The sequence below is a fragment of the Mytilus trossulus genome, chromosome 14 (genome assembly GCF_036588685.1).
Source record: "Mytilus trossulus isolate FHL-02 chromosome 14, PNRI_Mtr1.1.1.hap1, whole genome shotgun sequence".
Taxonomy (NCBI): Eukaryota; Metazoa; Mollusca; class Bivalvia; order Mytilida; family Mytilidae; genus Mytilus; species Mytilus trossulus.
Window position 1 is genome coordinate 8,811,268 of NC_086386.1, and position 15,785 is coordinate 8,827,052.

A 15,785-nucleotide genomic window follows, 5' to 3' on the forward strand; every position below is an offset into this window, starting at 1 on the left:
AGATTTGATCTTAATGCTTTGGTTTTTGAGTTATAAGCCAAAAACTGCATTTTACCCCTATGTCCTATTTTTAGACATGGTGGCCATCTTGGTTGGTTGGCCGGATCATCGGACACATTTTTTAAACTAGATACCCTAATTATGATTGTGGCCAAGTTTGGTTTAATTTGGCCAAAGAGTTTCAGAGGAGAAGATTTTTGTAAAAGTTAACTAAGAATAACGAAAAATGGTTAAAAATTGACTATAAAGGGCAATAATTCCTAAAGAGGTCAACTGACCATTTCGGTCATGTTGACTTATTTGTAAATCTTACTTTGCTGAACATTATTGCTGTATAGAGTTAATCTCTATCTATAATACTATTCAAGATAATAACAAAAAACGGCAAATTTTCCTTAAAATTACCAATTCAAGGGCAGCTACCCAACAATAGGCTGTCCAATTCATCTCAAAATTGCAGGGCAGATAGATCTTGACCTGATAAATAATTTTAACCAGTCAGATTTGTTCTAAATGCTTTGGTTTTTGATTTATGAGCCAACAACTGCATTTTAGCCCTATGTTCTATTTTTAGACATGGCGGACATCTTGGTTGGTTGGCCGGGTCATCGGACACATTTATATAACTATATACCCTAATATTGATTGTGGCCAAGTTTGATTTAATTTGGCCAAGTAGTTTCAGAGGAGAAGATTTTTCTAAAAACTAAGATAAACGAAAAATGGTTAAAAATTGATTAGAAATGGCAATAACTCTTAAAGGTTTAACAACTGACCATTTCGGTCATTTGACTTATTTGGAAATCTTACTTTGCTGAACATTTTTGCTATTTTTAGCCATGGCGGCCATCTTGGTTGGTTGGCCGGATCACCGGAGACAGTTTTTAAACTAGATACCCCAATGATGATTGTGGCCAAGTGTGGTTTGATTTGGCCCCGTAGTTTCAGAGGAGAAGATTTTTGTAAAAGCTAACGACGACGGACGACGACAGACGACGGACTACGGACTACGGACGCCGGACGCAAAGTGATGAGAAAAGCTCACCTGGCCTTTTAGGCTAGGTGAGCTAAAAACCTGATAATAGATTAAGGTCTTCAACAATAGTGGAATGAATAATTTTGGGAGTTAAAAAAACGTCACTAGTGTCTAAGCAGAAAGTTGACGAAACAGCGGCATGACAATGAACCAAGAAACTTAGTTGCTTCCCCTAATTGTCTCTGTGGTGACTTAGAAACTATCTCACATTTTTTATTATTTTGCCCATTATACTCGGACATAAGACAAGAACTGATAATATCATTTGGAAGCCTAAAACTAACGGCACTAATGGAAACTGAATTTCTATTAAATGGCTCAGATACAATTTCAAATGAAGAAAACAATACTTTATTTCTCATGGTACAACGGTTCATTATCAAAACTGAAAGGTTTTCAAATTAATGACTCATACAATAAACCTGTAGGCATTACGTCTTATCAGTTGCATTTTTCTTTACTTTTCAGTTCAATATGTAACTCAACTGACACTATCAATATTTTTATTATGTAACAGAGCATGTAGTTTTGATTTATTTGTGTATAATGTATTTAATTTACCAAGGAGACAGATTAATACAAGCAATTGTTTCCTGTTTCTGGATCCTTATTGTGAATGTGTTTATAATTTATACTTGCATTTATCATAATAAAATATTGTTTACACTATTTGCACAAATAACAGACGATGCTCTTCAACTTCGTACTTTATTTGGCCTTGAAAACATTTCTTTATTCGAGCGTTACTGATGAGTCTTGTGTAGACGAAAAGCGCGTCTGGCGTAGATATAAAATTTTAATCCTGGTATCTATGATTAGTTTACTTGAAGTATTGATTCTGCGTACTGAAGTTGGTTAACATCTACATACCGTGTATTTGACTTTACTAATATTACTTTTGCTGTTTGGTCCTGTATTTGGTGATATCCATTTGACATGGCTCTGTAAGTATGCATCACTTCATTGTTTTATATTTTTTGTATTATCTTTGATTGTTGCTTTTGGCTTTGTCCGTGTGACTTAATAAAAAAAATCACTTTAATCACGACATTGTTTTTTTCATCTAGATCTTCGTAAACAATAAAGATTTAGCAGATACACATATTGTTCAATAAACAAACGCTCAAATATATCTAATTAAAACTAGAAAAAGTATCAAATTTGACAGTTGCTACCGTAAAATATATTATGTGACCATAAAAAACGTAAAGGCGGAAGTAAACAAACTTGTAACGTTTTATTCAAAACAAGACAGGCTAAAGCAAGAGACAGTTACCTTGCAACCTTGATTTATCCGTGTTATCCGAACAACATAAATACAATTAAAAATATACCTGCAGCAGTCCTTTTATCGAATTACATTGGAAAATCGTTCAAACTTAGATATGCATACTAACTGCAATACTGTGACAATGGCAAAACACACATGAATGGCTTAACAGTAAAACTCTAGATCAATCCTGGTCAGTAACTGTGTCATCTCAAGTAAATCAAACAGTTCTACATTTATGCTTAATACATAGTCAAAGAAATCATTGATAAATTATGACTTACTAGTACATGTGTACTTGTGTAGTCCTCTACTTACCAACTCATATGCCCCTGAATCAAACACAGGGACACGTACACTAACATATCCTTGAGGATCATGTACACATGTTGTCACGTATAAAACGGAAGCTGCCTGCTGAGACAGTTGTGAATAGGGGTATCACGTCAACTGCCAACAAATATATCGATCCATGTACGCACCATTAGAAATAGAAATATTTCATGGAATGCATCAAATGTGGCATCTCAAATTTTTCCCCAACTTTCCTCAACACCTCAATTGAGACATCAAACAGTTATTTGGAATTAGACATAAGCAATGAGCAAAAAACATTGGTCCACCAAAATTGACAGTTTCACCATTACCAAAAAAACCCCAGAGGATATATAGAAATCACAAAAACAACACCATTCCAAGTAAAACACCACAGACAACATTAATCAATAATTTTCAATGTATTAAAATCAAAATTTAAAAAAAAAAAAATGAATTGAAACTTGTGAACCAAACATAATTTATAGCACAGAAACCTGGCTCCCAACTGCAATATCATCATACCAGTATAAATCACAATTAAAATACACTGTATACAATGGAAATAGTAAAGATGGATATAGAGGAGTACTACTAGCAGTCTCAAATAAAGACATATCATCACAAGTAAATAAATTTGACATAGATTGAAATAATCTGGGTGCGTACTATAGACCACCTTCAGGGAAATGAGAATTATTAGAAACCTGTTAACACTGAATGCCAGTAAATAAATGCAAACATCTGGCTAAGTGGTGACTTTAATCTGGGCCACATAAACTGGAAAACACACCTGGTACCAAACAAACCTGATCAAACTCTACACTAACAACTCCTTAATATTCTAAATGATAATAACCGGTCACAAGTAACTAAAAAGAGCATCACAAATGATATAACTAGAAATCCAATGTTCATGACAAATCCATCTTTTTTAAACAGAGTTAAAACCATTCCAACAATAGGAAGAAATGACCATGACATTGTCTTTGGACAACACCAATACAACAATATTGTTAACTCGAAATTTCGGATGAGTCGAAGTTTTTACGTGGTCCCGAACTTTATTCCATATAAATGTATGTAATTCGACTCCTGATGTGTCGAAGTTAGTTGAGTCAAAATATCGGTTAACTTGAACTAAATGTACGGTCCCAAGGTTAACAAAAGCATTCAAAATTGATTATATATCTCAAACTGATACACATATGTCAAAACATGACCTATTTATCGATTTATGACATGCTATTTCCACGAGTGTTTACCTAAGAAATTAAATAAATACTTTGTGATACATTGTTAATATTCATGAAAAAGTATTTCAAATTAATTGTGATTTGTACTAATGAGCTTAATCACATAAAAACTACTGAGTTGGCGTCTCTAATCTTGTTATATTTTTTTTTAAAGAAAGAGTGAGATTAAACAAAATGAAGAGAAATCTAAACTTCAAAAATCACATCATGTTTCCTAGAATAATCAATTGTGTCAACTATAACCGACCTGGATAAATAAAATAACGATTTGAAATTACTCCCTCGAATAAAAGCCGTAGGAAAAACTGAAACTGAAACAATAGAATAAGTTAAAATAATGTTATTATAATAATGAAAGACCATGACATTTAAATACATCGATCTGATTCCAGAATATCTATCCCCTTCCCATATTCACCCGGATTTAATTTAGCTTAAACAAGTTAAGCAAGAGTTGTGTCCCTTTATTTGTCAAACTTCCTGTTATCGTTTGAGTTGAACTGTGTGTATCTAGAAATATTTCTCTGGTCCGACTGACTTCGAGATAACGAGAGTCGACTGTATATAAAAAAAACAACAGACTGAGATAACAAAAAGAAAGATATCATCCTTAAATATTATTATTTCAAAGTAAACAAGACCAAGATGACTGTCGGTGATCTATGGGCCACCTTTTAAACCAGAAGGACAGAGACCATCAACAAAAATATACCAACTAAATTAGTTGGGAAACTTTCTAAATAACCATTGCTAAATAGAGACCTTACAAAACTCACTATAAAGAAAACCAAACTCTACAAAAAGAAAAAAAAAACATGAATTCTCTAACAAAAAAATTACAAAGAGATAAAGACAAACTTCAAAAAAAGATGATAAAGCCTACTGGATATACATTAAAATATGATCTTCGACATCGAAATAAAAGGAACCAGAACAGCAATGCTTCAGCAAATCACCCATAAAAGCTTTACCTTAATATTAAAACCAAAAGAAAAGAAAACACCGGAATTGCATCCTCAAGAAGCGAAGGCACCCTTTATACATTTGTACAACCTCCTCTGAAAAAACAAACATATTAAACAAGCAGTTTCAATCAGCTTTCACATCAGTAACTAGTACAGAAATACCGGTAACATCCGGCGTTCCTCAGGGCAAGGTACTATACCATTCCTTTTTTGTTTTTACATCAATGACTTACCTGACTACCTTAAACACACCCAAATAAGACAAATAATGAAACAAACATATACAACAATCAGCAGATAAAGCAAAGCAATCTTAATCATTCGTCATTTACAAAGACAAAATCTAAAATTAGTCAAGGTCAGAGCATATCAAACAATACTCAGACCAAAACTAGAATATTGGATTAACACCCTTCAGAAAACATATACAGACTGAAACAAGTTCAAAGATGATTTGTACGATATACTTGTAACAGATTTCACAACACCAGCAGTGTATTTGAAATGCTGGAAAATCTAAACTGGCAAACCCTACAGAACGCAGGCTAAAAACGGTTTTACCGGACTTCAAATGTTCCACAAGTTAATGAAATTGCAATACCATCTCAGGATTTTCTCGTAAAAAGCCAGTCCAAAACAAGATATACCCATCAGCAAACATACAGACAACCCCAATGCAACAAAGACAGTTTTGAATTCTCATTCTACGGTCAAACAATCTAAAATTGAAATCAACTACCACCTGAAACAAACCAAACCTTTGAAAGATTGACAACTTTAAGGATGCACTTACTCATGAAGTACTGCTTAAAATATTTTCTCACTTAAACTAAAAGTGTCTATGCTTCATTACTGATGTATTATAATATCATTTAACCCATTATTGAGTTTTTTTATTTATATTTTTAAATGGTTATTGCCGTCCTTTATGTGACCTGTATATGAGAACACACACAATCATGCACATAAAAAAACTGAAATACATTTTTGAAAGGCATTTGATACATATGTATTATTTCAATTGAGTATTTTATTAATTTTTGAAGTAGGAAGGAGAATTATTTTTGTCTAGTTGACTAGGCCCTACTCACTGGGGTAAAGCTGATGACTGTAACTGCATTCACGGTCATCCAAAGATGTCGGATGAAAAATTAGGTCAGTTTCTGTATTGTCTGTTAAAGTGTGTCTATATCATTTTCTTTACAAATCATACATTGAAACGATGTTAATTTATAAAAGAATCACTCGGAAATCACTAATTACTTCCGAGAAATGTGCATGAAACGGGAAATTCGATTTGAAAAAATCGCTCAGATGACCGTAAATCACAATCGAGATGACCGTAACAGAATCAGCGATTCATAACAAGGGTGACCGTAATTGCTTTTAAGATGACCGTAATATCTAAATGATGACCGTAGATTTTAAAAGATGACACTCAATTCAAAGAAATTTCCGTATTTATATAACTACCTTTTTGTATCAAATGATTAATTGTGTTGGAATAAACATATTAAAATAAGAGTATTTTACTATATGTAGAAGAAAATTAGACGTGCTTCAAATGCAAAGATTACCATATGTATCTTTTTTACAGTAGAGGGTTTAATTTATAAAATGAATTTGCAAAAAGACATGCAAATGAACAGGCAGGGAAAACATGCTGCTAAAGCGCGATAAAATGACACCTTACAGTATAAAGGAAAAAAAATGGTGCACAGCCTCCAACTGCTCGACAAAAGATTTTTTTCTCTGGAGTTTAATGACATATAATAAATACATATTTTTAAAACTGCCAATGCATGTTCACCCATTGATATTATATCGTCTTCCATTTAGTTGTGCAAATAAAATAACAGAAATATTTTGAAAATATCATACTAAACTAGTGAAGGTGAGCTCCAGCAAAGTAAAAAACCGTTGGTTTTCCCGTTTGAATGGTTTTACACTAGTAATTTTGGGGCCCTTTATAGCTTGTTGTTCGGTGTGAGCCAAGGCTCCGTGTTGAAGGCCGTACTTTAACCTATAATGGTTTACTTTTTGTAAATTGTTATTTGGATGGAGAGTTGTCTCATTGGCACTCACACCACATCTTCCTATATCTATTGTACGAAAAGCGTATCACAAGGTAGATCGTTGTCAATTTGTATATATACAAAAATGTTATTCATACTTCTACAAAATTATCTCCCCATTACGCCAGTTCATGTTCACAAATGTAGAAATGGAAGCCATTGTAGGGATGACGCTTTGCCAATTTTGCTCTTGAAAACTTAATTTATCCACATAGCACCATTACGATTGATCGCTATATGTCAGTTATATTTTAAAAAAACAAATGTATCTACTAGCTAATGAGCATCAGCTAATGATCTTTGTCTGCATTGATTCAACTTAAAAATATTGTCTGTTCGGATGTCAGTTGGAATTTTAGAAAAGTCTAAAGCATTTCAAAATATATTAATTAAATATTTCGTTGAAGGGCAGACTAAACATTTTCAGTATTTGATGATTATAAACCCTAGTTAGCAAATACAAGAAAATCCTTTTTTTTTTCGAAGACATTCATTTTCATCATCCAAATTTAAAGACTGTTGTCAAGTACTTTTAGAAAAAAAAACAGCTATTCGAACACACCTACTCTCTTGTTTGTGATTCATTAGATAGGTATTTCACTTGACCCATATATTTCATCTTTTCGTACTGTAATTTTTTTACGTTATAAAGTCAACCTGTAGATTTGAAACATGTATATGAAAATGATAGCATCTGAAGCGAGATGCTATATTGAATACTCTTGCTTTGTACGTTTTAAAGACAAATATACACCCCAAACATGCCCTTACATGAAAAGGTGCACTTGATTTTCTCTTTTCGATACAATCGTTACCTGTTTTGGGGAATTTTTCTTGATTCACATAATAGAAGGTCAGACACGAAAATTTCGGAACTAAAAGATTAATATGTTCTCCGTCCGTGGTAAAAAAATAAATAAATCTGAGATGATGCACTTTCTACATCCAACTTATAGATACCCATGTCGTCGACTTGATATCTTATTGTTTTGCATTACTATGAAATAGATACATTGAAAACTTATGCAAATTGTGTTTTTAAAATAAAACACTTCGTAATTGCGAAGAAAATTGTCGTTTTATTTGTTTCTATTAACTTTTTAAAAATTTTGTTACTATATCAAACGTTACAGTAAACATTGATCGCTTTCTCGGACGATAAACAAAGAGCTTCGATTCTTTTGTTCTATTTCAAAAGTGTTTCCGCCTGCATATATCAAGACAAATTAAGATTTTAATCTGCTTCCTCTGGAACCATACACATGGGCTCGATTGCCAAATATTCGTATGTATTATTATTGTTTTAATGCTCCATTTATTGGCATTATGTTTTTTTCTGGTCTGTGCGTACGTTCGTCCGTTCGTCTGTTTGTTTGTCCGTTTGTCCAGCTTCAAGTTAAATAAAATTGAAACTTACACATTTTCCCTATGGTATGATCTTTTTAATCCTAATGCCAAATTACAGTTTTATCCCATTTTCACAGTCCACTAAACATAGAAAATGATAGTGTAGATGAGGCATCCGTGTACTAGGGACACATTCATGTTTCTTCAAATTTTCGTCGTATCACTGTCAATTTGTGTTAAAATTTTAAGGTCGTTATCAATAAATATTTTATTGTTTACAAGGAATATGCAATTTACTATCATTATCATCAATCCAAAATACGGCCAACTATACTATTATATGATAGTTTAAAAAAAGAAATTTATGAAACATATTTATATCCGCTAACCGAGCCCCAATTGAGATCGACAAACTCAACAAAAAAGCTTTGAATACAATACGGATATTTCTTAGAATTGATGGTCATCCTATAAAAGTTGCGGTCGTCCTATATAAATTACAGTCATTCATTACAAGGTACGGTCATCTTTTTACCAATCACGGTCATCCTTGTTTTATGTTACGGTCATCTTGAAAATATTTTGATTATGATTTACGGTCATCTTAACGATTTTTTCAAATCGAATTTCCCGTTTCATGCACATTTCTCGGAAGTAATTAGGGATTTCCGAGTGATTCTTTTATAAATTAACATCGTTTCAATGTATGATCCGACATCTTGGGATGACCGTGAATGCAGTTACGGTCATCAGCTTTACCCCAGTGCTACTGATATGATAGATATGCTGATGTCTAATTTTGGGATCTTGATAACGTTTGAAAATGTATCAGGTAGGTGGTTATTCATACATATAATGAAACAAATATGTTATAGAGAAAACATTGAAATACGTCATATGTTGTTGAGATAGCAACCAAACAACATGATCATATAATCAAAATTAAAAACATTTTGATAGTAATATTTAAATAAATAAATTTAAACTGTCTTATAAATTACGAAGTAGATGTATTCATGTATGTTGTTGAATTATGCTGAAAGTATTTTTTAGTTCATTTGACTGGGAAAAACTGATCAATATTTTAGATTTTACAAAAAGACTAGACAAATTGCAAGATAGCTATTATGGAAGAGTCCCAGTTGAAAATACATAAAATCTATGAAAACAGCTAACAGCTACTCATAACATTTTTTAAATGCATTTGATATTTGTCTTGATTTTAAACTGCCAGTAAGCTTTAGATATTGTAATATAGAAACAACCAAACGGTACACACTAATTTCAACAGGTTTTGTTTTTTGGTATTTTGTGTTGTTTTAGACAAGCGGCAAGATAGACATGGGAAACTTCTAATTGACATTCTATAGAGGATATGCCTAAAGAACTATTATAGACTTTATTCTGATCATACTCTGAACAACAAAATTATTTTATATTGCAACCTGTGTAACGATTACATTTGATCAGCTGATGTATGTCAAACGCACGATTCTAAGACAGAGTCGATGTAAATCTTTTAGGTCATGTACTTCAAATCTTGCAATCCTTCATTCAAGGTGGATTTAACATAGTTATATTAATTACATACTAAAAGAACAAATCAATGAATGAGGTTGTCAAATTTGATAAATAAAAAAAATGTCTATTTTTGTTTCTTTGTTAAATATTTGTTTGTATTTTGATTACGATTATAATGCAATGTTAAAGGCTGTATCCCCATTGTTGACATTTTCACCGGTTATTTCTGTTTGGTTTGTTCATTCATCGTTGTTAAGTTTATGGAATTTGATGCGACTGTCATACAAGAGAGATATTTAGCTAGCTTTTAAACCAGCTTCAATCCACCATTTTCTACATATACAAAAATGTCTGTACCAAGTCAAGAGTATGACGTTTGTTATCCATTCGTTTGATGGGTTTGAGCTTTTGATTTTGTCATTTCAATAGGAACTTTCCGTTTTGAATATTTCTCAGAGTTCAGTAGTTTTGTAATTCTACTTTTTATAATTGTGTGAACTACAGATGATAAGACGAAACATGAACACAAACGTTGGATGTACAAAATACACCAATGCAAATTCACAAATATGCATTTTCTATAACTTATTGACTTCAAATTAAGACGAAAAGTCTGGTTAATACCAATATTCAATGTACTTCAAAATGCCTCAGATGTGAACTTCATATAGTACAAATATATTATCAAACGAATAGTTCATTGATGATATTCGACGAACGAATGCAGAAAAACTTCATTGTTAGGTATGCATAGACTTTGACTTTCATAATTAAAGATTAAGAGACGTGCAGATTTTTAGAAGACATAAATGATAAACATAAAAGGAGATATTTTCAAATCTGCTGCTGTCAACAAGTTATTGAAATAGTCAAAATACGTGGTCGTCATTTACAATTATATGATAAAATGATTGTGCTTAAACATATGTTTATTAATATAATTACATTATGTATTTATCTATGAATAAAGGACGTTTCATTCATCCCTTAGGAGACATGTATTGTCGAAATATGCATCTGGTGCAGGAAAATTAGTACCGTTAATGTTTTTATGATTATATTTAATAATAATACATACTGAAATATGCTTAACACTGGCAATTATTTTTAAGTTTTAAAGGTTGCACATGCTACATGTAAAACATCGATATGTTACTGTAAATATTTCAATTAAAGCTTTGTCTGATTTCTTTCTCAAGAAACCTACAATTTCCAACGAAGCAACACCCTGTATTTTTATCGGTAGCTACCACTTTGAATTCGGTTTCGTCATACGATATGGTCAGGATCAGAATGCTTTCCTTTTTGAATTTTGGAAGTTTAATATTGATACTGCCTACTTTGGTAAAATGCTCTTCATCAATAATCGTCCTTGGATTATCTTCTTCAGTTGTGTACACTTCAAGGTTTGCCCATTGTGATTTCGCTTTTATGACAACTTCATATTCTGTAACAATATCACCAACTTTAATCTTTTGGCCTTTCTTGATTATCGAGAAAAAAGTTTTTTTCTTACCATCTCCCATTTGATATTACACGTCCGGATACTGCTGTTGTACTAATACCTAATCCATAATGATATTTAGCCATCCTATCTACGATTGCCTCAACGAGATGACCAGTGATAACAGCGCCTTTCAAAACTATCATGTCTGGTGTCAGTGGAAATATTATTTTATACTTGTTTTCGAACTTTACTCGGAAGGCACGTTGGACAAAGTCAGAAGCTGCATATCCCCCAACCAACAAAATAGTTGACACCTTTTCCGTTTCGTCTTTTTCCAGAAGCCTCTCTACATGTTTCATCATTAAATCAACTGATGATGAAAAGATTTTCGTCATTAATGCTGACGATAGCTTAATACTCTTTCTCTCTACTTTTACATTATCTTTGTGTGAGTCGTCAATCTTGATTTGCATTTGAAGATCTTTCGATATCTGTAATGATAATTCTGAGTCGTACTTTACACCACGTTTCCTTTGTTCTACATTTCTCAACAATTCTAGGTATTCATCAAAATCGTCTGTACGACACTTTCTAATCAACTCCCATCCGATTACTTCTTTAAGTACTTTTATAATTTGGTCATTGATGTAATTCCCTCCCCAAGGACCCCCAGTTGCGTTGTAGATTTCTTTCAGCTGCCCAGTAGATAACACCTCTGATACTGTTATGTAAATTGTGCCGCCTACAATAGGATTTGTTCAAAATGATAAGGCAAAATCCTCTTATTTTAAGATTTCAAACAATTATCTGAATTTAAACATTTAACAAGACGCCAGAAAGACTTTGTTTTAATCACAGATGACTATATTAATTATAACTATAGCCAATTCCTGTCCATTTCCTCGAGAACCGCATTACTGACATTTAATTTTAAAGCAAATTGTTGTTTTTTGTTTGTTTTTTAATTTTGTGAATACATTTCTTTTTTCAATTATTCTACTTATTTTTTTTTTCCTTTAAGAAGTGGATTGTTATAATACTATAAGAAGACGATATTAGTATTAACAACACTTCATGTAAGAATCCTGGATTTTGATTGGTTAACAGCCAGCATTTTTTTTTTACCAATTTACTGTTATCCAATGAATATCGTTCATTTTGTAACGCCGCCGGGGTATTTGCCAAAAGGATATGCCTTTTTTACCCTCTCTGCCGTGGTATTTGCCAAAACATACTCTATCCGACTTGACGCTTTTAACGTCACGATCATCAACGTTTTTCAACATTGACATTCGGTAGGATCAAACAGATATATCATGTTCTTGAGGAGTATTTTCAAAAAACACCAGTCTTGACAATGAATTTCCCTCGCCTTACGGCTCGCAAAATTTAACATTCTCTCGACTGGTATTAATCGCATATACCCCTCCTAAGCATTATATATCTTTTTAATAAACATTGATTTGACTTATAAGGATATTTGCTACCTTTTTTTTTCTCTTTTTTTTCCAGATATTTGAAACCTCTAGTTGAATCCATGTAGTAACAATAAATTATTTGTTTTCTACCCACTACGTTTCTTTCCATTATTTTATAGCACATAGTTGAAAATGTCAATTTTGAAATTCTAGTTATTTCATCATAACTTTTGAAAGGGAAAAAGTGTTAAATATACAAAAAATCTAGGGAGAATCATTTCCCACCGAATATTTGACTATTTCTTAAAAACAAGAGCACAGACCTATCACTTTATTTGCGTGTTCCTTTGCATATATATATATATACACCATCATTTGGTAATATCATTTAATAATGAAAAAAACCACTTGTAATTTTGAAACTCAAAAGTGGATCTGCTTACCCTTCCGAAACAGCTAAGACCAACCACAGTTTTTTGATGGATTCGTGTAGCCTATTCTTTAGTTTTTCTTTGTTTTATCATGTGTCCTATTGTTTGTCTTTTACATTTTTGGCCATGACGTTGTCAGATTGTGTTTATATTTGTGATTGTCCCTCTGGTATCTTTCGCTCCTCTTTAATGGGGATATGAAACTGACCCAAAATAAAAAACATTCTCAATTTCCTATAAAAGCTTTACTGAAAAGGAGTAGAACTAAGACTTGACGTGCATAATGATTTCATGAATACTGTGCATGTTACACCGACCCTTTCTTATCAAGGAGTCTAATGTCGAACTGACGAACGAATTACAAATAAACAATAGTACGTCATACGCAAAAGCTAACAGAATGTTTTCCAGCCAATTTGCTGAAAGAAATAGAATTTTCCCTGTGAACCATACCCAGTTAAATTGAAGAATACCATGTCTACTATAATACGTGCTAAACTTAAATATGACATTGTATTTTTTTTGTAAGTAAGTAGAGGTGATTAATAGATTGAATTTTGTTGAAGAATTTTTCGACACTTCGAACAATATTTCTATTAAAAACTATTTTAAGATATATCATACCGCCTAGATCAACTACCATAAATTGTGCGTTTGTATCAAAAGCTTTCAGTTCCGTTTCATCACCACTTCCCTTTTTGTCCATTGCAAGATATTTGCAGTACATTGCAGCACCTTCTGGTTCCAAGGCCAATGTCAAGTTATCTTTTCCTATGCCTGCCTAAAATATTATTTCATTCATTCAAACTAAAATGTTACAACCTCTTTCCACTTTTACCGACCAGAGTGGAGAATGTGAACCGGCTTTAGTCAGAACAACAACGATTTCCTCAACAATCGAGGTTGCAACTAAATTTTTGGCTCATTTTGGGCAAAGTGGAATATGGGTAAAAAGAATACATTTTTAATCAATTTCTGATACAGTTGATATTTTTTTTTCAAATTTTACATATAGAAATTAGATTGATCGTTTTTATCTTTACTTTTAAACTTTGTAACATGGGATTGAATACCATGCCAAGCTTGATTATTAAACGTCGTTATTAATTTACATTCTTGTATTCATGTTCTTACATATCTTTATATTGTTCAACATCATTATCATATTGTCTTATTATAAGAAATAACGTTTACTTTTGCTGCAGCTTCAATCATAAATTGTCTAGCTTGATCATTCCAAATTGCCGGTACAGTCACTACCCAGTGGACGTCGTTGTCATCAAAACCATTTATAGCTTGACGTAATCTTTCCATAACCTTGTTTTTAATGTATTCTATACAGAATGCAAACACCAACATTGCCTTCATTTTTTTACCTCCCATTTCCTTTATGACCCTGTTTCTCTTCAACTCCTTGATATAGCAAAGATACATAACAGTGTGACCAATAAGTTTATTGCATCCTTATACTTTACTTAGTTTCAGCACATTTTTAAAACAACGCAAGCGCTGTTAATTAGAAGTTGTCATTTTATTACCTTAAAAAGTATATCATTAACATTGAGAGACGACACTCAGATCAGACATATGGCTGATAATAAGTTCCAAATAGCATGTTTAGCATAGGGAATCAAGTGATAAGTGACCAGTTTGAGAAGAGAAAGACAAACATGCGGTAATGTTAACAAAGTCGTGGAAGCTGAACACAAAAAACATATTAAGTATTGATATTGTTAAGCTGTTGAAGTATATATAGTAATAACAAAAAAAGGTAGAATTGCCTTCAGTTTAATATAAGTTTCCAACTCAGGGGTTTTCAAAATGTCGTTTTTCCATATTATACAGTTACAGTATTCTTTCAAGATGGGCTTGAAAAGAGTCACACTTATAACGTCATTGAGCACAACATGTCCAACTATACCAAGTGTCGTGAGTATGTCTTTGAATGTATTTCTACATCTTTCGTACATATAGTCATGTTTAAACGTTTCTTTTAAAATGCCATTATCATCAAATTGAACAAGTCTAGTCCACAGACGCACAATACTAATCCAATGTCTGTAATAGCACGGAATTCATCCGATATTCCCATAAATATCGAGAAGTGAGGCAAAACGATAAACATGATGAACTCCTAAAAGCTTAACGTATTGGTCTGTTCTGGACGTTTTCTATGGATTGAAACTTTCGGCTCCGCCAAACTCCGGATGTGTAAATTTTGGATTTGTGCTTAAATGCTAGTGCAGAAATGTAACTAATATGAATTCTAAGCAGGGTTCGCCCTGAGTCAATTTTTAATTCGTCACCTCTTTCGCCAAAACAATATTTTTTCGACACTTTATTATTTTTTTCGCAAAGTAACGCAAATATATTTTTCGTTTAAAATTTTCTTCTTTTTCTCCCTCCCTCTAAATAAGATGAGTTTGCCCCTCGTTGTCTATGATCATTCTCTAGAACTTGTCGCAGAGTCTTTTTATAAGAGGGGGCTACCTACTTTTATTAATAAATGAGATTTTAGTCCCGGAATATAACAAAACTTTTAAACATTTTTCGTCATAACAACAGTTTTCTTTTCTGGAATATCATTTAAGGTGGTATGGGAGTCTAAAATAAAAATGATATTATTTGTTAATACTTTGCCAAAATGTAGTATATATTGATACATGTCGAAAAATATAATAAAAAGGATAGGTCACCGCGCATT